Genomic DNA, 27,607 nt, shown 5'->3' with positions numbered 1-27,607 from the left:
TTTATTCTCCCAGCATATAAATAAATTTTAACTTGGTGTTTTAAATTCGTAATTTTGCACTGCTGCTGTTTTTATCTGGTTGAGCTTTTATATTGTATTTTATATTATGATTTTATACTGTTGTTTTATACTTTGAATGTTTTTAATTTTTGTGAACCGCCCAGAGAGCTCCGGCTATTGGGCGGTATAGAAATGTAATAAATAAATAAATAAATAAATAAATAAATTAAGCTCAGCACAAATACAAGGTGAACATTGAGCGCTCCGAACAGTCTTTTTCTGACTTGGCTATAGTTTGGAAGTGGGCAGGTGAGTAGGAGGGGAAGGACTGGGAGGGGGGTCTCTGAGAAAAAAAGGTGAAGGGAAGTGTTGGGGACGGCATCAGACTCTGTCATGCTGATGATGTGTCTTGGGTGCAATGCGGACCAATTAAAAATAGAAAAGGTGCACAATTCAGAATAAAGCTTTTGAAAGTGCTCACCCAAATTCACACTTTCCCCCATAGACTAAAATGTGAACATGTGATTCATACATTTATTTTATTTTATTTTATTTCATTGAAAATGCACACACACATTAAAAAAAATGTGAATGTAAGTTCAGGAACAGGTAAGCTGTTCCCAAAAAAATTGGCTCTCATTTTTGTTCAGAGGTGTGAATGGGGCAAGTATCTGATACATTCCTTGGGTCAATTTGCCATTGAAGAAACTGAACTATTTACCAAGTTTGGGGGAAATAGTTTGATTTTCCAGGCCAAGCTATGTCTACACCTGGCCAAGAGGAAGCTGCCTCATCAATGATTTTTGCTTGCCTCCCCAACCCATCCCTGCAGTTAGTAAAATACTGTTCAAAAAGCCCAGCTTTAATTAAAGAATGTAAAATGGGGATATTAGCTGCTTAAGTCTCAATCTTATTCAGAGCCGTATTTCTATTAATGCCATTGCCTAATTAAAAGATCCATTAAAACTCAGTAACATGAAAGGTGGAGTCTAAAAATGTTCAATTAGAATTTGTTTCCCTCTCTGGGGGTAAAGGGGAAAAAATGAAACTTTTGAACAAGTGTGTGTGTGTGTGTTTGCAGAACCATGGTTTATTCATGGGAAGTTGTCAAAAAGGAAAGGCAGTCTCTAATTGCGACAATTTTAGTCAACAGATGGATTGGCAAGTCTTCAAAAAATATCCCAGATAAATTTGTTGGCTCATGAATGTCCGCAATTTGAAAAAAAACAAAATTCTCATCCCCCCCCCATTGAAAATACCCTTTGGCCCCCACCTCAGCATTAACAGCTGTGCTAAATTTCTGCTCTGTCTTGAAATACAAAGTACATCAAGCAACTGGTGAGGTGTGTGTGTGTGTGTGTGTGTGTGTGTGTGTGTGTGTGTGTGTGAGAGAGAGAGAGAGAGAGAGAGAGAGAGAGAGAGAGAGAGAGAGAGAGAGAGGGTGTGTGTGCATGTGTGAGAGAGACAGAGAGAGGGTTCGGGAAAGATGCAAGTCCAAAAGTCAAAGTCATTATTTTTGCATGGAATGTTTCACAGCAAACACAACCGATAGGGGGTCTTGACTGAACTCCTTCCCCCCCTCCCGCCGTCTATGTGTGTGTGAGTTTGGCAATTACACAGCTTTGGTTGAGACTGTCAACCAGGGAAGTTAGGGAAGTTCTCACAAATTGGAGGGGGGAAGGATGAGTTCAGACTCTGCTGTTGAACAAGAAGAAGAGCATGTTCTCAGCTTAATGAACTTAAAAAAAAAAGAAGAAGTTATTCACCCAGCAGCCTTGGTTTTGACATTAATGTTTTTTGCGAGAGCATGCTTGAAGAAGAAGAAGAAGAAGAAGAAGAAGAAGAAGAAGAAGAAGAAGAAGAAGAAGAAGAAGAAGAAGAAGAAAGGAAACCAACTTTATTTCACGTTGCTTGAAATCGAGAGGAAACCTGCCTTCCAAATTAATGTATAACGGCACCACAAATAAGGGTTCTATGGTGAAGAGGATCTGCGGGAGTTTACAGCTAATGAGACTTGGCAGAGACTTTTGTCAGCATGCTTGTGCACCATCAGGTATGTCCATGCACAGACACAGAGAGTGGGTCCCTCTCACACATAAGCACAAGCTTTGTGCATTGCCGTACATCTATAAAATGCTGCATTCTTGTCATCAAGTATAATGTTTCGTTATTTGTTTCCTCAATACGTATTCCCAGATTTCTCTTGTATTAGAGAGATCCCCACATATAGCACAGAGACTATTGATTGCTTATTTGCAATGCTAATTACAGCTACTAAATTGAGAGAAGAGGGTGGTGTGTTTGTGTGTGTTTATCTTGCTAAAGTAACCCATTCATGCGTAGCTATAATCTACTGTTTGCTCTCATATCCAAGAGACCAAACAGTAGCTCAACAGCTTGCAGGCTGTTGTGGCGCTCAAGTGCAGCTTCCTGGAGTCCACAAGACAGTAGCAGGGCATATCAGAACTTTGAGAATTTTCTTCATTTTTTAAAAAATCATTTTTTCAGGTCCATGGGTTCTGAGCTGTATAGGAATCTAATTTGAATTGTGCATGGAAAAGGACCTGTAAGCTAAGACCTGAGCCCTTCTGAATCAGACCAAGGGTCCATCTAGTCCATCATTGTGTTCACACAAGGGCCAACCAGCTGTCGACCACAGACCCACAAGCAGGACACAGGTGCAACAGCACTGCCCTCCTGTCCATGTTACCCAGCAACTGGTGTACATAAGGATATTGCCTCTGTTACTGGAGGTATCACATAAATGTCAGGACTGGTTGCCATGGATAGCTGTCTCTTCCACAAATTTGGCCCCTTTTAAAGCCATCCAAATTGGTGGTCATCACTACATCTTGTGGTAACAAATGCCATAGTTTGACTATGTGCTTTGTGAAGAAGTCCACAGCACATAGCTAGCAAAGTTCCTTCAACACATATATGCTACATCCCCACCAATGGGTCCCAGTCAACAGCTGCATTTTGAATCAACGTCCGACTTTCCAAACAGTCTTCAAGGGCAGTCCCATGCAAAACACATTGCAGTAATCCAACCTGGGTTTAGGATTTTGTTATTTATTTATTTATTTATTTATTACATTTCTATACCGCCCAATAGCCGGAGCTCTCTGGGCGGTTCACAAAAAGTTATACTACAGCAATTACTGCTAGGAGGCTGGGAAGACCGCAGAGAAACCCACATGGCTTCAGGTGACCTTGCCTCCTTCAGGAGCTATTCCTGTCAGAAACAACCCCCTCCACGCATTTAGGTTTCCCCTCCTTTTTTCTTCCTTGCAACAGCAGCAGCAGTTTGTTAGCCAGTCAAATAAATGTACCAAATTCAATTAAAGGAAGCAACAGACTAAACAAACACATTAAAAGCCAGCTCAATTACAGATGCCTCCCCTGTCTTCCTTGAGAAGACCGGGGCGGGGGGGGTGTTCTAAAAGGTACACATTTTCCCCTGCTGCTATGGATAATAAGTACTATAAGGCCGCAAGAAAAGCCGCAACCTCAAAGTGGCGAGGAGATCTTAAATTACTTAAGGGAGAGAGAGAAAGAGCATCAAGGTCACAGGGGATGCTGTAAGCTTTGTCTCCTTCAGGTAATTAGAGAGGGCAGGGTTGATGCCAGACACTTTTTTTTTTTAGCCAAGCTACAGTTTGGAGCCAGGCTCACACTGACGACCATCCCAAAATCAAATGTGTTCTTCTTCTTCTTTTTTTTTTTAATAACAGGAAATAAAGATGAGGCAGGGAATTAATATCCCACAATTGCTCATAGAAGGAAGAGGCTGCCAACACACGACCAATGGGTATCTCATCTTCCGAAGATGTCGTTTTATTTGTCCATAGGAAAGGCAGGGGAAAGACGACTGCAAAATTCCATTTCCCCATAAATGCAGATATCAGAATATGTGTCTCTCAGTGATGGCAACTGAGAACACTACACTTGGGGGTCATCTACACCAAGCAGGATATTCCACTATGACAGTGGTATGAAAGCAGAATATAAAAGGCAAGAGCCACACGACTGCTTTGTAGTAGTATTGAAGTGCACTGCAGGAGCCACACTATTGCTTTATAATGGTACTGAAGTGCACCGACAACTGTTGGGGCCCATGACACAGGCCATAGCTAGACCTAAGGTTTATCCCTGGATCATCCAGGGGTCAAACCTGTTCATCTAGGTGACACACAGGGCATCCAGTGCTCAGGCAGGGGCGAACCCTGGATGATCTCAGGATAATCCTTAGGTCTAGCTGTGGCCACAGACCATATAGCTCTTTCATAACACTTTCATAGTGTTACATCCTGCTTGGTGTAGATGTGTCAAAGGCAGCTTTAGCCTATGAAAAACCCAAACAGTTGTCAGTGCACTTCAGTACCACTATAAAGCAGTCGTGTGGCTCCTGCCTTTTACATACCGCTTTCATAGTTGAATATCCTGCTTGGTGTAGATGAGCCCTTGGAAGCAGGTAAAGGTGAGTTTCAACTAGAGTTGGGCAAATCTCTTAGTTTCACTTTCTCCAGCACTTAATTCTTTAAAGCTCAAGTTCTCCCCCCACCCCACGTCCCAATTCTGAAGAAAGTTGCAAGTTTGGGTCAATTCCAATCAAAAATCAAACTCAAATGGAATTCTCAACCATCTGCACTGGCCAAATCCTATAGGTACAGCTGTGCCCACCATGGAGAGGCTGATGTTGTACCTGCCTGCCATGTAGTGGTGGTGGGAAGAGATGAGTGTACATACCTTGCAGAATGAGGATGTTGCACTTGTATCCTTCTTGTGGGTTTCTGGTCAACAGCTGTGAACAGAATGCTGATCTAGGTGGAGCATTGGTCTGATCCAACCTGGGTAGGGTGACCCTATGGAAAGGAGGACAGGGCTCCTGTATCCTTAACAGTTGTATTGAAAGGGGAATTTCAGCAGGTGTCAGTTGTATGCATGAAGCACCTGGTGAAATTCCCTCTTCATCACAACAGTTAAAGTTGCAGGAACTATACTAGAGTGACCTGATACAAAAGAGACCAGGGCTCCTGTAGCTTTAACTGTTGTGCTGAAGAGGGAATTTCACCAGATGCTGCATGCATACAAAGGACACCTGCTGAAATTCCCTATTCATCACAACACTTGAAGATACAGGAGCCCTGTCTTCCTTTTCATAGGGTCACCCTAAGCATGAGTCTTCTTATGTCCATACAGTTGCTGGATGTTGTTTTTGTCCATCTAGCTGAGGTGTTGGGGAGGTGTTGGGAAGGAGATTGGGGAGTCACAGGGATATTTATTAAGCCATTTGTATCTCGCTCTATATCACAATGATCTCAGGGCAGTGTGCAAGCCGTCCCCTTCACTCCCTGCCCACTGGCACACCCTCTATCCCTTCCCTCTGAAGGGCCTTTGAGACCTTGGAGATGCAGCTGTCATGGTTCTCTCTGTGCTGGATGCAAAGGGGAGAGGACACAGAGCTAAAACTCCTGGGTCCAAGGTCGGAGCGCTGTCTCTGATCCTGGATCCAGGAATCCCAACTATCCCTCCCTAAGACTCTGTCTAGATGCCATAGGATTGATCTCTAAGGCTGCAATGCTATACCCACTTACTAGGGAGTAAGTGAACACAATGGTGCTTGCTCCAAATTAGATTACTGCAATGCCCTCTACGTGGGGCAGCCTTTGAAGATGGTTCGGAAGCTGCAGCTTGTGCAAAATGCAGCGGCCAGGTTGGTAACTGGAACCAGAAGGTTTGAAAATATAACACTGATTCTGGCCCGCTTGCATTGGCTGCCTATACGTTGCCACGCCCAATTCAAGGTGCTGGTTTTAACCTATAAAGACTTACATGGCTTGGGACCACAATACCTGATGGAACGCCTCTCCCGACGTGAATATACCCGGTCACTACGTTCAACATCTAAGGTCCTCCTCTGAGTGCTTACTCCGAGGGAAGCTCGGAGGATGGTAACAAGGTAGAGGGCCTTTTCAGTGGTGGCCCCCCAGTTATGGAATGATCTCTCCAATGAAGCTCACCTGGTGCCAACATTGTTATCTTTTCGGCACCAGGTCAAGACTTTTTTCTTCTCCCAGGCATTTAAAAGCATTTAACAACATATGCGAAGTTAGTTTGTTTTTTAATGGACCCCAAAACTGTTGTTGTTTAAATGGATACTGTTTTATACTGTTGTTTTTATATTTTTGATGGTTTTAAATTCGTTATACTTTTTCATGTTCATTGTTTTCAACTTTTGTAAACTGCCCAGAGACCTTCGGCTACAGAGTGGTATATAAATTTAATAAATAAATAAATAAATAAACTTATGTCACCATACTGATGTCACGTTGTACCTCCTCTCCCTTTGCATCTCAAGGAAGAATAAAAAGGAATCAAGTCCCATCCCTGATCCATTGAAAAAGATACAATAAAATAAAAATAAAGCACAGGAGAAGGTTTTCTTTTTTAAATAATAATAATAATAATAATAATAATAATAATAATAATAATAATAATAATATAATGGATCTGGTGGGGTAAGAGGGAGCTGACATGAGCAAGGAATGCAAAAGCACTGAGAACCTACGCCGTCTGGCCATGATCAAGTGCCAGCAACAAAGAATGCACTCTGATCGAAAGCCTGATTAAAATTGCTCAAAGAAATCATTATTGGGCAGAAACATATTGAAAAAATGGCCCTCCTGCTGGAACGACAAGACTTCAAAGGCTCGGGGAGGATCGCTAATGTTTTCACACTTAAAACTGGGGGGGGAGGGGGGAGGCGGGGCAGCAGCCCAACCCGCGTGTTTGTTCCCTACGCACTTCTCAAATGCTGACCCCTCATGCTCTAAATCTGCTGGGTTGTAAAGGTCTAAACTTTGAGCACACAATGCACTTGAGTCTGGGTGGAGGGTGGCCCTCACCCATGCTGTGCGGCTCTCTATTCATCTGCTTTTCTTCTTCTCGCTCTGAACCGATATGTGGAAAACAATATGGCAAGCCACTTCACATTCTCCGGGTTATTAAAATGGGGGGCACACACCTCCCCCCACACCTCTTATTCCATCAGGCACCGCTATCTAATTAATGCCTGGAATCCAGCACACATCTGAATAATCTACGTATAAACCTATGTACATGTAGTATATATAAAGGATTAAAAAACTTTTTTGTTGTCATTTGTTCATCCTTGTCAAAGTAAGGTATAATATTTTTTCTCTTCTCTTCTCTTCTCTTCTCTTCTCTTCTCTTCTCTTCTCTTCTCTTCTCTTCTCTTCTCTTCTCTTCTCCCCTCCCCTCTCCCCTCTCCCCTCTCCCCTCTCCCCTCTCCCCTCTCCCCTCTCCCCTCTCCTCCCCTCCCCTCCCCTCCCCTCTCCTCTCCTCTCCTCTCCTCTCCTCTCCTCTCCTCTCCTCTCATCAAACTCAATCTAGCAACAGCTTTCTAGGGCAACACTATCAACTTAATCATTTCACAGAAATAAGAATTTTTAGAAGAATTCCCTTGTGAAAATGCTTCGAATCTCTGCCATTGGTTTTATTTTTCTTGGTTTCCTTTGTTTTGCATTCTTGGGAACCACCTGCAAATTTATGTGAACCATTGACAGAGCTTTAGTTATGGAGCAGTATAGCCATGAAAATAGTGAGTTATTGATTGGAGAGTCTCCTAAACAAATGTTCAAATTGGGGCACAAATGTTGGCCTTCACTGCTGTACTACCTTAGAGGGAGCTTCAGGGGAAAAAAAATCCCTGTGATCTTGAATGTCTCAGGGAACTTGTCTGCAGGGGAAATGAACTGTGTAAACTTGGGCTATAGCTCAGTGCATGTGAATGCAGTATCATTCATGTGCTTTGCATGCAAAAGGTTGCAGATTCATTCCCTGCCCGCCCACCCGCCCCTGAAAACCTGGCAAACCACTGCTAGTCAGTCTAAACCAGTGGTTCCCAAACTTTTTCAGGTAACCACCCCCCTTGGTTCCACAAACTCATGCCCAGTGCCCCCTATCCTACAATATAAAAATCATTATTCAGAATAGCAATTTTCAATAACCAACTAAGGAAGATAATAACAATAAAATTCAAAACAGTAACAATTAATTGAATATTTATTCAAAACCCAATTGCATTTTTTTAGTTTATTCAATTATTTATATTAAACATAATTGATGAACTTGATCCAGTGATATCATCTTTTCAAAGTCTGATAGTCATTTAGCAAGAATATTAGATATCACATTTAGTAACTAGGATAGAGGACCTCACTATTCTGTAAATTCTTAATGTGATGAAGTGATACCAGTTTCAACCCTTGATGAAGTGATACCAGTTTCCCAATGTCTGGTTTAAAGTAACTTAACAAGAGTCTTAAATCACCACATTTAGTAATCTGGAGTCGATTTCTTTGCTTGAAGAGAAGTAGGCAGACCACACTAAAACCACATTCCACCAAATATGATGTTGGAAATGCAACCAGGGGCTTCTGAAACACTCTCCATAGTGCAGGATAGCGATCAGAAATTTCCTTTTCTGTACCAGAAAACTCCTGGTACAGAAAAGACCACCTTGAGCGCCCCCTGCTGCCCCCTTGCCTTTTAACGTCCCCCCCATGCAATCCCCCCCCCAAGGGGGCAGTACCACCCACTTTGGGAACCACTGGTCTAAACCATCCTTCCCAGGTGACTTATTGAGGCAGCCCTTAAGGGTGTAACCCATCAAGGTTGCATACAATGAGGATGGGCAGCAAGTAGATTGGATTCTAGTGCTCAATCTCTGGATGATTTGCAGTAGATCAGTAGATCACTCTTCCCTGTGGGGAAGAAGAAAGAACAAGGGGACAGGAGCAGGCAGAAGAAACATCATGGCCTGCTCCTGTTGGACTCTTCCCCCACCCCCACAGGGCAAACTGTCATCTTGGCCCTGTGGGGAAGAAGAAAGAGCAACGGGACAGGAGCAGGCAGAAGAAACATCAGGGCCTGCTCCTGTTGGATCTTCCCCCACCCCCACAGGGCAAATGGTCATCTTGGCCCTGTGGGGAAGAAGAAAGAACAAGGGGACAGGAGCAGGCAGAAGAAACATCATGGCCTGCTCCTGTTGGACTCTCTCTCCTCCCTCCCCCCCCTCCTGAACTCCTGTTCCTTGTGTGTCATGTCTTTATTAGACTGTAAGCCTGAGGGCAGGGACTGTCTTTTTTACTAAGTGGAAGCCACTCTGAGAGCCTTTTTTGGCTGAGGAGCGGGGTATAAATATGATAAATAAATAAAATAAATAAATAAATAGATCAGAAAAGATTTCCAACTCCCAATCGTTTAGCAATAGCGTAACAAAACAACTACACCCCTTCCCTTCCATAAATTATACAGCTGCAATGAAGAGAGCTTGGGGTATCCCAAGAGGGATTTTTTTTGGTTTTGTTTTGTGGAAGGGCTGTGAGCTCCATTCAGTTCTGGTACCCAAAACAAATTCCTGGGCCCAGAATTGTTTAATTCGACATGCGTGTCTTTTGCACTGGGCTCCATTGGTCAATCTAGGAAAACAACAAAAAATACAACAAAACTAGATCTCAGAAACTAGAAGCCCACACGCTCCTGGTATACAATTTTTTTAAAAAAAATGCAAAGTGAGTAAAATAATAAATAGTAAATATATAATCCACAAAACTAAGAGATTACCAATAATATGAAAGTAAGGAAAAAGATACTGAAAAAGGCCTCATTTCCAATGGCAGGCATTGTTGGTTACACCCCCACCCATTGTGTCAGCTCCAATATCTGACACCGATTCATGTTCTGTTCAGCGCCGGGATCAGTTTGAGCAAATCCCTCCTTCACTCAAAGACACATTGTCTTATCAGTGGAGAGCGAAGGTGCAGTTGGAGTCGAGCGAAAGCCCATTTCTCACAAGCTCAGAGCTTAAGCACTTTGTTATTGGTTATTAGGGCTGGAGTCCAAGAGATAAACCCACAACTACTGTACACCAGTTAAGGGCAAGTAAGCAAAATCCCCGACACAAGTCTGTTGTAAAATGATGAATAAGCCCCCTAAATTGCCATAAGGCGCAAGCCACAATGGAATCTTATTTGTCAGACATGCATTGTAACCCTAAGGTTATCATACTGGGCCAGCAGATACAGGAGGAGTACTTAACATTATCACCCCTCATCATTTCTGCCACGGGCTAAAAACTCTGCAGGGAGCACCAGCACTCAGAGGTGTGCGCACGCTCCATCGGAGGTTGTAGAAAGCATTTGCAGAGGAGGAAAAGAAAACTATATCCAAGTTCACTACACACACACTTCAGATTTCAATATATATGCTTAAGCATTTCCTTGAGGCCTGCAATTTTAAATAATAAAATACTATAGATTACTACTTTATTAGGTTTTTTTTTTTAAGCTTATGAAAAAATTATCTCTTGCCCTGTGGGAGGACATTTTATCTGAAATTATACCCACTCCAAGAGAGAGTAATGATATCAAACTTAGAACTGAAAGTAGCTTTCTATAACATTTAGTCTCAAGGAGAGAAAAAAACAGTATGCACTGTATTCTTCTCATGGCAAATTAAATCATCAAGTATGGCCCTCCCTTTCAAGAAGATGTCTCCATCCCAAATCTTCTGCACATTTAGGTCAAATACAGCTGGTTCATGAAGCACGGCCTTCAAAGTTTCAGTGATGAAAATAGAGACATGTTTGCAGAGATGGGTGACTTGGTCATTTTCAGTTTCTCTCCATTTCTCTTTTTTCACCCAATCTTACATTGGTTTTGACCCATATCTGTATCAAATTGAGATTTTTTAAGAAAAAGTCAACATAAAAATGAGTATGGATTTTCATATGCAATTCTTCCTTGGCTTAATTATATATGTAAGCAGTTTTGCAAGCAGATATAATCATGCATTTTTGGACATTATTTTCACTAATATACACATTTCTATGCAGGTTTTGATTGGAGACTTGCATTAGAAAATCTGAGGGCAGCTGGGATGTTTTGGCTTCTTCATGGCTTGTGTCATCAGAGTCCATGGATGACAAACTCTGGATGAAGCAACAATCCCTGAATCATTCCTGGAGCACTTGCTCCTGAAGAGGTGGAAGTCTTTCTGTAACAGAGTCCTCTCCCAGAACAATAACTCAGGAATCTCTTTTTCTGAGCATGTGGGGTCAAGGTATCCCGAGGATCAGGAGTCTGGAAACAAAGCTCTATGGGGAAGGATTGAAGGAAAGACTTGAGAAGAGAAGACAGAGGGGAGACATTGATAGCACTCTTCAAATACTTGAAAGGTTGTCACACAGAGGAGGGCCAGGATCTCTTTTCGATCTTCCCAGAGTGCAGGACATGGGACAATGGGCTCAAGTTACAGGAAGCCAGATTCTGGTTGGACATCAGGAAAAAACCTCCTGACTGCTAGAGCAGTATGGCAATGGAACCAATGACCTAGGGAGGCCATGTGCTCTGCCACCCTAGAGGCATTCAAGAGGCAGCTGGACAGCCACCTGTCAGGTATGCTTTAAGGTGGATTCCTGCTTTGAGCAGGGGGTTGGTCTCAATGGCCTTATAGGCTCCTTCAAACTCTACTTTTCTGTGATTCTATGAAGATGAGGGTTTGGGATACTGGTGCATGAAAAGCATCAGTCAACTCCTGCCTGCCCATGCACATTCTTTGGTGACCATCTCAACCTCCATGTCGTACTCCTTGAACACAGGATGACAGAGGCTCACAATGGTTAAAAAAAGAAGAGGAGGTAGCACAGGAACATGGAAACCTGCCTTATACCCTTCCCGAGCCTTGGTTCACATTGCCCAGTATTGTCAAACCTGATTGGTAGCAGCTGTCCAGGTGTTGCTTTTTTTTCCTGATTCCAAGGCTCCTTCCTGGGACCTTCTCCATTCAAAGCACGTGCTCTACCACTGAGTCTGTCACCTATCCTGCTCAGCAGTGCTCCTGCCAGCCACTTTGGGCATAACCAGCTCATGTCAAATCTCTCAGATGCATGTTGTTGGTCCAAATCAACGTTGGATTCATGGGGTCAAGAAGTCAGTGGTCCCCCTGCCACTGAGTGAGCCAGGGACGAGGCCAAATGATGGTGACCCCTGACATCACACCTTCCCAATGTGCCTGCCCAATTGTGCAAATGAACTTTGCAATGTAAAGAGTTCCCCCAGGAGAAAGGCTACTCTATAATCAGAAAGCTCGAACATTTCTAGACTAGAAGAACAATTTTCACTATATATGTTTCTTTGGGGAGGGAAGAAAGGTATGTTCTGGTGAGAGACCAGAGAAAATTGAGATTGCTATTCGGAAAAACTATATATTTGGAGCAGAAATGTAACCATGATAAATAAAATAAGTTTGAGAGTTTAAAAAAGCAAACACCAATCATCTCAAATGCACACACACACACACACACACACACACACACACACACACAAACATTCAGTTTTTAACACAAGAAAGGCTTAGTAAAGTCTTGAGGAACTCAAAGCCCATAATGGTTTATATCCTGTGAGCTGGTATGCAACTTTAAACATGGTCTTTTTGTCCAAGTTCATCTTGTCATCCATAGATAAATATAAATTAGAACAAACCAAAATAAATGGGTGGGTACCAAAATCCACAAAACAACTAACCATAATGGAAGAGCATGTCCCTCAATTCAATAGCAAAAACAGCACATTACTTGGTTTAAATAACTGGTTGGGCTGAAATGAAATATTATTGGACAGGAACGCTCATCTAGTATGATACAAACAAGTCAAAAAATAGTCAGGGTACAACCACATAAAATAAAACATTGACCAGATTTAAGTATAAACTGGTCGTCCTCTCATGTTTTAGGATTGCTATTATTATAGGTTGCAGAGCTCAGTAATGTACCTTGAGAAGAGGAAAAGTCTTGTTCATTGGACTTGCCAAACAATTTTTTAAAACACACACACACACACACACACACACACACACACAAGCACATCTGTACAGAGAAATATATTGTGCGAAAATGAAGGATTTATTTGTATAAAACATAATAGATATATGCACTTTGTTGCCACAGGATGTTGCAGTGGTCGTAGTCATATTTCATTTTATTTTATGGACTAAAATAATTGAGGATCATTTACTTTGTGGCTATGAATAAGAGGAAGAAGAATGCAGCCACCATGTACAATGCTGGTAGAGCTCATGATCTCCTAGGTCAGTCTTTCCCAACCTGGTGACTCCAGATGTTTTGGGACAACTCTTGGCATTCCTAGCCAGCTGGGGCTGATAGGAGTTGAAGTCCAAAATACCAGGTTGGGGAAAGTTGTCCTAGGTGAAAATGATAGATGACATCAGCTCCCTCTTGTTTGTGAATTTAACCGGGGTATTTGGTAATTGTGGGAGACATAATGTTGAGGAATACTAGGAATGTATGATAAATGCTGATGCTAGGGAAAGTGGAAGGCAAAAGGAAGAGGGGCCGACCAAGGGCAAGATGGATGGATGATATTCTGGAGGTGACAGACTTGACTTTGGGGGAGCTAGGGGTGGTGACGGCCGACAGAAAGCTCTGGCGTGGGCTGGTCCATGAAGTCACAAAGAGTTGGAAGCGACTGAATGAATAAACAACAAAATGATAAATTAATTTCAGTTCATTTTTGACCAGAATTTATCCATTTTATGTCTACCAGATCTGAACACAGATCCAAATACAATCTGTGGTCAAAAGCCATACACTTGTGATGCAACTTGGTAAACAAACAAACAAAAATAATATGTTTGCAAAATACATACTTTTGGTAGATACACATGGAGAAATTATAGTTTTTTGGGGAAAGTGCAAAAACACACTTTAATAAATAGGAGAAGAATAGAGCAACTGAAAATGAACAATTAATGCATAGATTTTGGGAAATGTACACATGGATTTTTGAAGAAGAAGAAGAAGAAGAAGAAGAAGAAGAAGAAGAAGAAGAAGAAGAAGAAGAAGAAGAAGAAGAAGAAGAAGAAGAAGAAGAAGAAGAAGAAGAAGATCACAAGGAGAAACCGGTATTAATTGGATCAAGTTTCAAGGTGGAATTTGGAGAAGATTGACAAACTCAAGTTTTGCTTATTCACACATTTATTTATTTATTACATTTCTATACCTCCCAACAGCCGGAGCTCTCTGGGTGGTTCACAAAAATTAAAAACATTCAAAGTATAAAACAATATAAAACCATCCCTAAGCAACATGGAGCCTTCATCAAAAGGAATTCAATATTGTACAATGTCTACATCCTAGCATTACAAGGATGGTTATTGACAGAGTCAAAATGTACCAGTAATGAGAGAAGAGAAAGGAACAGCTGGCTCCCTCCTTTTGCATGGGGGACTTGATTAAGTTCTACCCTCAAAGCAAAATTCACATATCCACCATTGAAGATAAGTGTCTCCAACAGAACATACATATTACTTAACAGGCCCACATAGCAAGTTGACATGAAAGACTTCTATTTGAAACCTGGGGTAGCTGCTGTAAGTTACAGTAGTCAATACTCACTTAGATGGACTAATATTTGACCTAATATAAGACTGCTTCCTAGGTTCTAGTCCAAATCTACAAATAAACATGGTAACTGGGTGCACACAATATAAAACAATTAAGTTGACTGTGCAATGTGCAGGGGTGGTTCTGATCAGAATAATTTGGTGAGAATGGTGCCTGTGCTTTTGATTGGGAGAAGATGTGGCACAAGTATACCCATCTTAATGTATGCATTATAGATTTGAATCAGATCTATAATACAAAAAATACATCTTTGTGCAAGTGAATATGCAACACTAGTATGGAGGACATTAGAAATGTCAACAAATATAAATGGTCAGTTTTATACATTCCTACTTAATATATCCATAAGATATTCAAAGTGGATGATGATGATGATGATGATGATGATGATGATGATGATGATGAGCCAGTGTGGTGTAGTGGCTAAAGTGTTGGACTGAGAGTCAGGAGATCTGGTTTCTAGTCCCCACTCAGCCATGGAAACCCACTGGGTGACTCTGGGCCAGTCACAGACTCTCAGCCCAACCTACCTCACAGGTTGTTGTCAGGATAAAATGGAAAGGAGGAGGAAGATTATGTATGCCTCCTTGGGTTCCTTGGAGGAAAAAAGGTGGGATATAAATGCAATAAATAAATAAATAAATAAATAAATAATGATAATTTTGTGAACCGCCCAGAGAGCTCCGGCTATTGGGCGGTATAGAAATTTAATAAATAAATAAATAAAATAAATAGTTCAGTCTAGCAGACTAGTGTATTTGCACCATTGGTGATTCCAAATGTATCCCCCAATATCTATATTATTTATGAATTAAAACAACACAGCATCCATTAATTCCATGAATAACCCACTCTAGTACAGCCTGCATTCCTCCTTTTAGCTTTAAATGTCACAGTACCTTCACCTAGCACTGTGTAACATAACGACTACAACAAAAAGAAACAGAAGAAAACTCCCCACCCCCTATTAAATGGATACACATCGATTGAAGAATCCCACTTTGCGGAGGCTCTTGAAAGCAATGGCAGATTTTGCATCCCTTCGGTTTTAGCTGTGTCAAACATGTAGGCATTGCATGCCCCCCACCCTCCAGAAAACCACAAAAAATATGTGCACCACACTGAAGGAAGCTTAAAGCAGACTCAATAGCTAAAGTTGGATCCACCAGATGGCAGCGTTGCATTCTGCCACTTGGTACCTACTGGACGTATTCCAATGGGCTTTCTTATTCACAGATGTTTCTTTATTTCATTGTCCTGGTGCAATTTTGAACTCTCTCTCTTATAATGAAATGGAGTTCACAAGTCTAAACAGAGTGTTTGCTCAGCAGTGCTCTGCAGGGACCACAATTGCCATTCACAGCCACGGTTTACTTTTTATTCCCCCACGTAAAGATGTGTTTCACTAGATGCCCAAGTATCATGACACAACTGTCCAATGACATCGGTATAACATGGTACGACCCAATAAGCATGAATTTAACCTCCAACCTGTAACTCCCCGGCTTTGCTCTGGTCTAGGTGTTTCAAAATAAGATAGCTGTCTTCTTCTTTTTATTAATGACTCGCTAGGATCTGCTGCCTGTACACAAGGTTATTCTCCACAATTGAGGGCAGTAAAACAATGAACTGTGCAGTTTGATCACTTTCATGGGTTGCAAGTCCGGGTTTTAAATCTGGAGTATCATGTACACCTGCTATGCTGCTGCATCAAAATCAGACGGATTTGAAATTTTGTTTTAAAGAAATCCCTACTGCTTAGTAGGTAATGGGTGGGAATTTTGTTCAGCTTCTGTGATATATATATATATAGGATAACGTAGGATAATTCCAAAATTGCTTCATAAACATGATGGAAAGAACTAATTGTTGTTGTTATTTTAAAAAATGAACATGAATGAAAATGAAACTGACAGATTTCTCCATCCAGGCACAGGGCTTTGAGTGCTTAACTTTAAGCTTGGGTTTGAATCCCTGTTTATTCGACCATGCATGCAGTGTTGAATTGGAGTTACAATCTCCCCCCCACCATCAAGAGGACATTCATCTGTAACAGCTGTAGGCATGCATGGCAAAACTTCACTAAGGTGCAATCCTGTCGATTGCACCCTTGGTGATTGGAAGTTCTTGAATTCAGAGGTATCTGATCTTCCAGTGCAGGGCAGGAGGACCAGGCAAGGTGATTTTCACCTCCTGTTCTCCCACTGCAGCTGTTTGTGCACAACTGTATTAGTTCCTGAATTAAAATAGAAACGTTTCTTTCATTACTTAGAAGATCATATGTGAACGCATCACTGTGTGGTGGGGTGGTCCCTGCTTCCTTGAAGGAGGCAGTGGTGCGACCACTCCTGGGGGGAAAAAACCTTCCTTGATACTTATGCTAACTCTCATCCAGTTGCAAATACCCCGTTTTTGAGCTGGGTGCTCAAGAGAGTGGTGGCGTCTCAACTGCAGGCACTCTTTGGATGAAACTGATTATCTGGATCCATTCTAGTCTGGGTTCAGGCCTGGTTTCGGGATAGAATCGGCCTTGGTCACCCTGATGGATGAGCTTCTTTGGCAAGGAGCCTAGCCATAGTCATTCATGAACTGGTAACCTCATGATTAGACTACTGTAACACACTCTGTGTTGGGCTATCCATCTGTGTTGTTCGGAAGCTGCCGCTAGTGCAGAACACAGTAGCCAGGATGCTCAGAGGGACGTCTAGCTCTTCCCACCTAAAACCTGTGCTAAAAGAACTGCGTTGGCTGCCTGTTAGCTACTGAGCCATGTACAAGGTTATGTTATTATCCTATAACACCCTAAACAACATGGGACCAGGATACCTAGCAGACCACCTTCCCTTATACACACCCAGACTACATTTACGATCATCAGAGGATGTCCTGCCCGTCAATCCAAGATGAACAGAATGTCAACCTCAATGGTGGGCGTTTTCCGTAGCATCACCCACCCTCTGGAAAACCCTCCCTTGCATGGTTCAGGAGGCTCAAAATATAACTTCATTCAAACACCTCCTGAAAACATCTTTTTAGACAAGCTTTCCCCGGATTATAACTTATTCTGATTTTATATGACATTTTTAATTTTTTCAAAAAGTTTAAAATGTTGGACGTTGTATATTATGGTTAACTGTGAACTGCTCAGAGAGCCTTGGCTGTTGGGAAGTATAAATATGTAACAAACAACAACAACAACAATTTGTTGTTGTGCAGACTTCCACTGTTACTTTCTACTGTTAGTTTTACCCTACCCTGTGCCTGCTTACCCTACCTGTACCTGTTTGCATTCTCTTCCCCTCCTTATTGTTTTACTATGATTTTATTAGATTGTAAGCCTATGCGGCAGGGTCCTGCTATTTACTGTTTTACTCTGTACAGCACCATGTACATTGATGGTGCTATATAAATAAATAAATAAATAAATAAACAAATAAATAATAATAATAATAATAATAATAATAATAACAATTTGTACATATAGGGTGGGATTGTGGTGTGTGCATGGAAAGAAGCCCACACTACCGGTTTGTAATAGTGTCCCCTGGCCCCAGCAAATACTACTTGGCCCTTGTCTTCATCTTTAAAAGTAGGGTTAGAAAGATCTACAGATTGTCTCCGTGGATAATAAAGGATTGTACCCTAAAGATTATGAATATTGTAAATAATGTGTGTTGCGATGTCAGCAACTTTGTATTTTGTAATGGTCTTTGTGCCACAAACAAATAAACTATTCATTCATTCATTCATTCATTCAAAAGTAGGGTTCCTGACTGTCTTTGAGAATCTTATTTTGAAGAATGTTTTTTTTCGTTAAGCAATAAGGCCTGGACCATTTTCAGCCAAGAAGGAAGCACTGATTAAGGGGTTATATTCTAATTACTCAGCCCGCCATAGCAATAACAGTTAAAACTCGGAGAGAGAAAGGAAACATGTACTTTGATGCAGAATTGCTCTCTCATTAATTTTGCAAAGCTGACACTCTCCGAAAATCCCTAATGCAGTCCTAGGAAGGGAGCCAAGTGAGATAGATGAGGTTGAATTCAGGGAGCATCTAAAAATCAGTTATTAGTGGCACGAACATCACAAGGAGGTGAGGAAGTGTCTTTTCTTTCTTTTCTTTTTCTAAGAGGGACGTTTAGCCTGGCTTGTCGTCTGCTTCCATTCCATCTTCCGCATTCAAACACTTTCACAGGCTGCTCGTGTGAGTCAAAGGATAGAGGATTGCCTGCCAGCTTGCCCCCAAAAGTGCTGGGGACCTTTCAGTGTTCTCGTTGGACATTTAGTAGTCAACTGAAATAGAGTTCAATAGAGATTCAGTGTGGTGTAATAGTTAGAGTATTTATTTATTTATTTTATACCTGGCCTTTCTTCCACAAAATGGAACTGCAGTGTTGGACTGGGCCGTGGGAGTTTCAGGTTCTAATCCTCACATAGACCATGAAGATCACTGGGTGGCTTCGGGGCAATCACTGACTCTCAACCTTACGTATCTCACAGAGTTCTTCTGAGGATGGAATGGAGAGGAAGAAGTCCACGTGCACTGCCTATAGCACCTTGCAAGAGGTAAAAAGCTGGGATATGAAACAACAACAATAACAATATTTACAATTCAGAAAATGTCATGTAGCACACAGTGCTGGCTCTGGCATAGCACTTTCAGTGGGCCGTCATATTCTGGAACAGGCAGAAAATGGAAACGGGGAATCTTTTTGGATCCTCTGTGGTGGGTCCTTTGCTGGTCTTAGGGCCCTGGGAAATGCCCAGGCTTGCCACCTTCTGGTACTGGCCCTAAACTGTTGTCTCTGCCATCTCTTCCCTCTTCCCCAAGACCAAAAAGGTAACAACAACAACAACAACAACAACAACAACAACAACAATAATAATACACATCTTACCTTAAGGAAGGGGGAATTGGGGTGGCAATGGGAGTTCTTAATGATTTATAGACAATTGTCTCTTTCGGCCAACAAAGTGGGAGATAGTGCTCTGGGCAACATTTACCAATGAGGAGGCCTCCTCCTTGCTCCTTAGAGACGAGGGGTTGAACTTCTTTCAGCCTGCGGGTCAAATTCCATTACAGGGAAGTTCTCAGGGGAGGGGGAATCACATTCCTATTGTAAGCAGGCTCCAAAGGCAAAAGCAGCAGGGACAAAACATCAAAAGTGCCAACGTAAAAACATCAGAGAAGTTGTGCTGGATCAGACCAATGGTCCATCTAGTCCAGCATTCTGTTCACAGAAAGCTACAAGCAATAGCATCCTCCCACCCAAACTAAGCCTGTGGTTAATAATAATAAAAAGTGATGTGTAACTGTTAAGGGAGGGAACCAGTGATATGAAAAAAATTACACATTAGCCATCTCCATTATTAAAAAAAGAAAAAGAAAAAAAAGCCGTCATCTTTCAGCACAAGGTGATCCATTAATCATGGAACAATCATTCATCCAGTTCTTTCATTGAGACATTAAACTGTGGTCCTTTCTGTCTGTTGCTGTTGATCATCCAGATGGAAATTAGAAATCCTAGAGCATTTTTCTAAAAGAACAAGGTCCAATATGGTGACCCTCAATCAAGAGAGAGAGAGAGAGAGAGAGAGAGAGAGAGAGAGAGAGAGAGAGAGAGAGAGAGAGAGAGAATTTTATTGTCCACAGCTGTGTGGACAGCCCACTGCTAAGCTCAAAAGACATCGTATCACCATTGCTTTTTGTGTGCACCACCCCATGACACGTACACTCTGGGACAACGTGACACCGAAAGATGGTACTTGAAATCATAATCTATACTCATTTGCATTTACAGTCTTTGGGCAGATAATCTGCCAAAAAATTAAGACCTACACCTGAGATTCATTTGAAGGGATTTTTCATCATCAGTGGAGCAATCTGTCTCATGTATTCATCTCTGAATGAAGGGAGCCAATAACACAAACAGCTGTATGCTGCAAAATAACCTCGCAAATGCTGGAAAGAAGAGCTAAACGCAAAACCGTGCCATGGGGATAAGTAGCTAGGCAGTATGATCGCCAAGAAGGATTTATGGAATAAAGAAATAAAATAAAACAAACTGAATACAAGGGAACACCATGGCATAACCTGTATGAGGCAGCACCTTTTATGTTATGCTAACTGAAGCATCATATGCCAGGCGTGAGAAGTAATGGGACCAGGGCACCAATGTTCAGTCGGTTAATCAGTTAGATTAATCAGTTAATTAATAGATTACAATAATTTCAATCAATTAAAAAGGCACTCCTGATTCATCAGTCAGCAAATTATCTGTCTGTCTGTCACCTATCTATCTACCTATGTATTGCAAGTACTTATGAATTTTAATGTAGCACAGTTCCAAGGGAGTTCTGGGGTGAAATGGTGACTAATACCTGAACATAGTGTGATGCCTCCTACATTTACTTTGCCACCCCTGAAAAAATGGCACAGCCCTGAAAAATGATACCAATAACTAGGGATGTGCTCCGCTCCGATTAGGAGCGTAGAAGCAGTAGCGGATTGGCCTGCTCCGCCTTACCCAGAGGCGGAGTAGGAGCGGACCGCGGACCCCCTAGAAGCAAGGCGAAGAGAAGCGACCATTTTTCGGAGCTCCGAGTTCAGTCGGAGCGCTCCGGTCGCCATCTTGAAAACATTTCGCCATAGGATTGCATTGTGGCAAATAATCGCGCATAACTACGTTGTTTTTGAAGCTATCGTTCTGGAAATTCTTGTGCACAGAGAGTCGTGGATGGGGGTCATTTTGAGACCACTCTCACCTCTCTGCGTGCTGTGGTTCACGTGCAATATTTTTTTAAAAATCGGGTCAACCGCGGGGCTCAAACTGCGTTTCGGCTTTTCGCCCATAGGATTGCATTGAGGGAAAGAATCGGGGATAACTGGGGGGGGGTTTAAGCTATCGTTCTGAAAATTCTTGTGCACAGAGAGTCGTGGATGGGGGTCATTTTGAGACCACTCTCAACTTTCTGCGTGCTGTGGTTCACGTGCAATATTTTTTTAAAAATCGGGTCAACCGCAGGGCTCAAACGGCGTTTCGGCTTTTCGCCCATAGGATTGCATTGAGGGAAAGAATCGGGGATAACTGGGGGGGGGTTTAAGCTATCGTTCTGAAAATTCTTGTGCACAGAGAGTCGTGGATGGGGGTCATTTTGAGACCACTCTCAACTTTCTGCGTGCTGTGGTTCACGTGCAATATTTTTTTAAAAATCGGGGTTTGGGTTTTTTTTTATTATTATTATTATTTTTTTGGAAGCGATGACAGGCACATTCAACTCCCAATCCTGATGAGAATTCATCTCCTCAGAAAGCATCCTCCTCCAATCCCAGCGTTGGAGGGGGGACTAAGGCAGACCCACCCTGAGAACTTTCTGTTTTGTGTCTCTTTGTGGGTTGGCGTTCGTGGAGGGAACACTTACTTAGCTAGTGCTCCTGCTTTGGAGATAGATTAATTTAATATAGGTTTAGTTTGGCGCGTGTGTGTGTTTGTTTGCTTCTTTCTGACTTGTAGCTTAGTTTGCCCTGTGTTTTCCCCTTACTTTGATTTAATATAAACTTTATTTTTGAATTTTGGAGTGTGTGGTTGGGTTGGTTGCCCCCCCCTTCCCTGTATTAAAGCCTGACTGTTCTGCTTTTGTGAAAGCTTTCTTTTGAAAGCATACACACACTTTTTGTCCCATTTCCCTACATTTATATTCTTAAACATATTTTATTATATTCTTTCACATAGTCCATTAGTATATATTCTCATACATATTATATTAGTATTCATATTTTGTTCTTCTTATAGTAGTGGTTGGTTCTTTTTCCCCCTCCCCTCTCTTAAATCCTGATTGTGTTTCCTTCTATCTTCTATATACCAAATATACCAAAAAAATTGGATTCTCTTTTTCTTCTCTGTGTAACTTCGACGGAGTGGGCTGCTTTTGTCAAGTTCAACAGGCAGCCACAGATTGAGCATTTTGGGGAAAGCATACGCACACCATTTCCCTATTCTTAAACATATTATTATTATATTCTTTGACATAGTCTTAGTAGTCTATTAGTATACATTCTCATACATATTAGTAGTAGTATTCATATTTTGTTCTTCTTATAGTAGTGGTTGTCCCATTTCTTGTCCCATTTCCCTACATTTATTAGTAATATTCTAAAACATATTATTATATTCTTGTAGATATTCTTAGTAGTATATTCTCATACATATTAGTAGTAGTATATTTTATTGTTCTTGTCCCATTTCCCTACATTTAAACATATTATATTCTTCTTATACATATTCTTAGTAGTACCTTATACATAGTATTAGTAGTATTAATATTTTGTTAGTCATCATGAAAAGAGAAAGCAGGCGTGCTGAAAGCAGCAAGGCTCAGTCTGCCAGCAGGGCTTCCTCTCCTCCTGTGAAACTCAAACGGGCAACTCCTTGGCTGACTGCTCCAAAACAGAAGCAGGACAAGCAGCAGGCAGAGCCACTCTCTTCTGCAACTTGTGCCCGGTGTTCTCTTTTTGAGGGTGGGAATGGGAAAAGTGCCCGTTTGCAAGAGGCACGTGGCAGCAGTGCCATTAGAGGAGGAGGAGTATCCCCAACTCCTTCATTCTCCTTTCAGCCCACGAGCCCGCTGATGGACCTAGACGAGGTCCTCAGCACAGTGGAGGGGGGGGAGGAGGAGGAGGCGGTGGGCCTCCAGGATGTGGGGGCTGAGGAGGAGCAGCAGCAGGCCGAGGCTCTCTCCCCAGTCTCATCCCACACCCCTGTTTCTGTGGCAACACCAGAGAGCTCAGGCGGGCAATTGGTGGTGTCACCACAGAAACGAAAGACAAGCATCGTGTGGGACCACTTTGAGTTGGGAGCGGATCCCCGCTTTGCTGTCTGTCGCCACTGCAAACTCAGCCTAAGCAGGGGTTCATCGACAGGGCATTATGGAACCAGCAGCATGAAGATGCATCTTCATAGGCAGCACCAGGCGATCTTGCTGGGGAAAGAGGCGGGCAAGGCGACTGGTTCCAGGGGAAAGCCGAAGGCTGCTGCTGGCACTGCCACTCTAAGCTCTCCATCTCCCATCCCCACAAGGGTTAGGCAGGCAACCCTGCAGGACATGGGGTGGGGGAAGTATTGACCCACAAGATGGCGTTTTCCAATGCCCACCCAGGGTGCTACTGTGTTGGGGCATCTGCCGGGACTGACTCCTCCCCAATACTAGATCTATGACATGTCACTCTGCCTGCCCCTCTGCTAGCCTGTCCTCCTCGGTGACCGACTCGCTGGGATGGTTTGCGTTTGCAATGCGTGACTAACTGCAATGCTGGCTTAGAAACCAGCCATCACTTCCTTGTGCCCCCAGAAATGCCCGCAGCCTGCCTGCCTGCCTGCCCGCCTCCCCCGGGGTGCTGCTGTGGTGGGGCATCTGCCAGGACTGACTCCTCGCCTACTCTGCCTGCCTCTCTGCCCGCCTGGTGCCTGGTTTGCTCCCAATCGTCCTCCTCTGTGCCCCTCAAGGCGTAACTGCTGGCTTAGAAAGAAACAACCAGCCATCTTTGCCTCACTTTGCGCCCACTTATGGGTTGGTTTGCTATGCGTTAGTGCTCAAGCCATCCTTGCGGCACTACAATGCATGCTGCCTGCCTGCTTTCCATTGATGGTGCTATATAAATAAATAATAATAATAATAATAATTCTCCCCTTCCCGCCTTGCAGCGATGGTGTATGTGTCTTGCTTTGACTCAGGGGAGAAGTCCTTCCTGCGCTCACTTAGACTTTATCAAATTCAATAATCCCTTTTTCAAATGTGCCAGAAGATTTAGGGTTATCTCGTGGCATGTTGGGATTGCCTTGGAACTGGCCCCATTGAGCTGTCTGCAATTGCAACTTTAAATCCCTGACATACTGGAGTGTTCAAATTTCAAAAGTTCCCCTAACATCAGGGGATGATGGGATTGCCTTGAAACTTGGTGTCCATGGGGACACATGGGTAAGCTGTCATGGGACCAAAGGATAGGTTTCTAACGTGCAAATTGACGTAGTTGTAGAATGGGACTTGATTTGGGGTGAGTTAAAAAGTTTAAGCCGCGCCAAAAATCAGGGGATGATGGGATTTGCTTGCAACTTGGCGTGCATGTGGACACATGGATAAGCTCTCCTGGTGCCGAGTTTGAGGTTTCTAACATGCAAATTGACGGAGCTATCCCAAGGGGTGTGAATGGGGTGCCCGATTTTCATAAATTCCCCAAAAATCAGGGGATGATGGGATTGCCTTGAAACTTGGCGTGCATGTGGACACGTGGATAAGCTATCATGGTGCTGAGTTTGAGGTTTCTAACGTGCAAATTGACGTAGTTGTAGAATGGGACAATTTGGGGTGAGTTAAGCCATGCCAAAAATCAGGGGATGATGGGATTTGCTTGCAACTTGGCGTGCATGTGGACACATGGATAAGCTCTCCTGGTGCCGAGTTTGAGGTTTCTAACATGCAAATTGACGGAGCTATCCCAAGGGGTGTGAATGGGGTGCCCGATTTTCATAAATTCCCCAAAAATCAGGGGATGATGGGATTGCCTTGAAACTTGGCGTGCATGTGGACACGTGGATAAGCTATCATGGTGCTGAGTTTGAGGTTTCTAACGTGCAAATTGACGGAGCTATCTAAAGGGGTGTGAATTAGGGTTATGGGAGGTGCGTTAGAGGGTAGAGCCGCGCCAAAAATCAGGGGATGATGGGATTTGCTTGCAACTTGGCGTGCATGTGGACACATGGATAAGCTGCCCTGGTGCCGAGTTTGAGGTTTGTAACATGCAAATTGACGGAGCTATCCCAAGGGGTGTGAATGGGGTGCCCGATTTTCAAAAATTCGCCAAAAATCAGGGGATGATGGGATTGCCTTGAAACTTGGCGTGTGTGTGTATACGCCCATGAGGTGTCATGGTGCCAAACGTGAGGTTTCTAACTTCAACGGAAAAAAAGTTGTTTACTTTTTTAGCTTTCAATGCAAGCCTATGGGGGGGCAAAAACGGAGCTCCGGATCCGATCCGGAGCTCCGAGCGGAGCGGAGCGGAAGTGGGCGGAGCGGGGGCGGGGCGGAGCGACCCGCTCCGAAAAATGGCGGATCTGCAAGTGAAGCGGAGCGGGGGGTCCGTGCACACCCCTACCAATAACTACCTCCTCCAAACCCTTCTGCTTGTAAATACAGTGGCAGAATTTAGAGGTGGGCGATTTTGGCTGAGCACCAAATTATTATTATCTTTCTTGGATATTGGGACTCCCTTTCTACAAGGTTGGAGAGAATATGCTCTTACCAGTTATTACCTGAAATGGGGATATAGCTCCAGAGCAGACCCAAGGGATTGTCTAATTCAGCTAATTGCTAGCGGTGCAATACAGCTAATGCTTTTTTAAAACATATGTTTTGGCAATGTCCAATAGTTGCTTCTTTTGGGGAGGAGTTTATTACACCAATACATTTTGTCCTGGAACAGTCTTTCATATCCATTCAATGGACAAACTCTTTGAAATTATTTACCTGCTTCATGGAAATTGGCAAACGGCCAACGTAAATGGCTTCTCCGGTGGAAAGATTAATATTACAACATTGGAAGGATAAATACTCACCTCCTATAATGCAATAGATAGAGAATCTTGCAACACTTTCAAGATTTGAATGGGTGGCATATAGATGCCAACTTCAAATGGATACTTACTTGGATATTTGGTCCATTTTCTTTGAAGCCTATGTATAGTTGCTAGAAGGTGGCATGCATTACATATTTATTTATTTATTTATTTATTTATTTATTTATTTATTACATTTTTATACCACCCACTAGCAAAAGCTCTCTGGGTGGTTCACAAAAAATAAAATCATAAAGAGCATAAAACCCCCCAACAACGTATTCATTGTTATGGATATATACAAATCTATGTATATATGTCTATATATATAATGGGGAATAGTAAAATAAATAAATAAATAAATAAATAAATAAATAAATAAATAAATGTTTTGCTGGTGCCCACATGGGGGACTCCTTCATGGAAGCAACAGTGGGGGCCCCCTGATGTAAGGCATGTGGTTTACCACTGGGTTATGACCCCTCTCCTTCTGGGGCAATTTCCCCATCCATATTTAGGTATATTTAGAGTCTAAGAGCGTCATCCCACCTACACTTTTGTTCTGGTTCTCCCTTGAATGATCCCATACCATTGTTGTTGTTGAGCTCCATCACACCAGCCTCCGTGCCTCTGCCCTGCTCCAGCACACGTCCCGGGAGGGCTGGGGAGGGCTCTGTGGTGCTCCACTTGGGGCCCTGCTTCTTGTCTTCCTGCTCCGGCACGTGCCCTGGGAGGGCTGGGCCTGATCTGGGCTCCGTAGCACTCGGGATTGCCAAGGGAGGTGGCTCTGCTCCTCGTCATCCTTCTGCACCTCCATTGGCTGCTCGGAGATCAAGAAGAACCATTCTTTCCATGCTCCAAAATACGTCGCCAAGAGGGGAGGAAGACCTGCGATCTCAGCAGGATATAGTCAATGTCATCCGAGTCATTTGCCGTGATAGCAGACATCATGGGAGTGTTTTGAATGAAATTTGCCATGAAAGCACACTATCAACCTGGTGTGATAGAGCTCTATTATTATTATTATTATTATTATTATTATTTATTTATATAGCACCATCAATGTACATGGTGCTGTACAGAGTAAAACAGTAAATAGCAAGACCCTGCCGCATAGGCTTACAATCTAATAAAATCATAGTAAAACAAAAAGGAGGGGAAGAGAATGCAAACAGGTACAGGGTAGGGTAAGCAGGCACAGGGTAGGGAAAAACTAACAGTAGAAAGTAACAGTAGAAGTCTGCACAACATCAAGTTTTAAAAGCTTTAGGAAAAAGAAAAGTTTTTAGTTGAGCTTTAAAAGCTGTGGTTGAACTTGTAGTTCTCAAATGTTCTGGAAGAGTGTTCCAGGCGTAAGGGGCAGCAGACGAAAATGAACGAAGCCGAGCAAGGGAAGTAGAGGCCCTTGGGCAGGCGAGAAACATGGCATCAGAGGAGCGAAGAGCACGAGCAGGGCAATAGTGTGAGATGAGAGAGGAGAGATAGGAAG

Source organism: Elgaria multicarinata, chromosome 14, assembly GCF_023053635.1.
Source record: "Elgaria multicarinata webbii isolate HBS135686 ecotype San Diego chromosome 14, rElgMul1.1.pri, whole genome shotgun sequence".
Lineage (NCBI taxonomy): Eukaryota > Metazoa > Chordata > Lepidosauria > Squamata > Anguidae > Elgaria > Elgaria multicarinata.
This window is presented reverse-complemented; position numbering follows the sequence as displayed.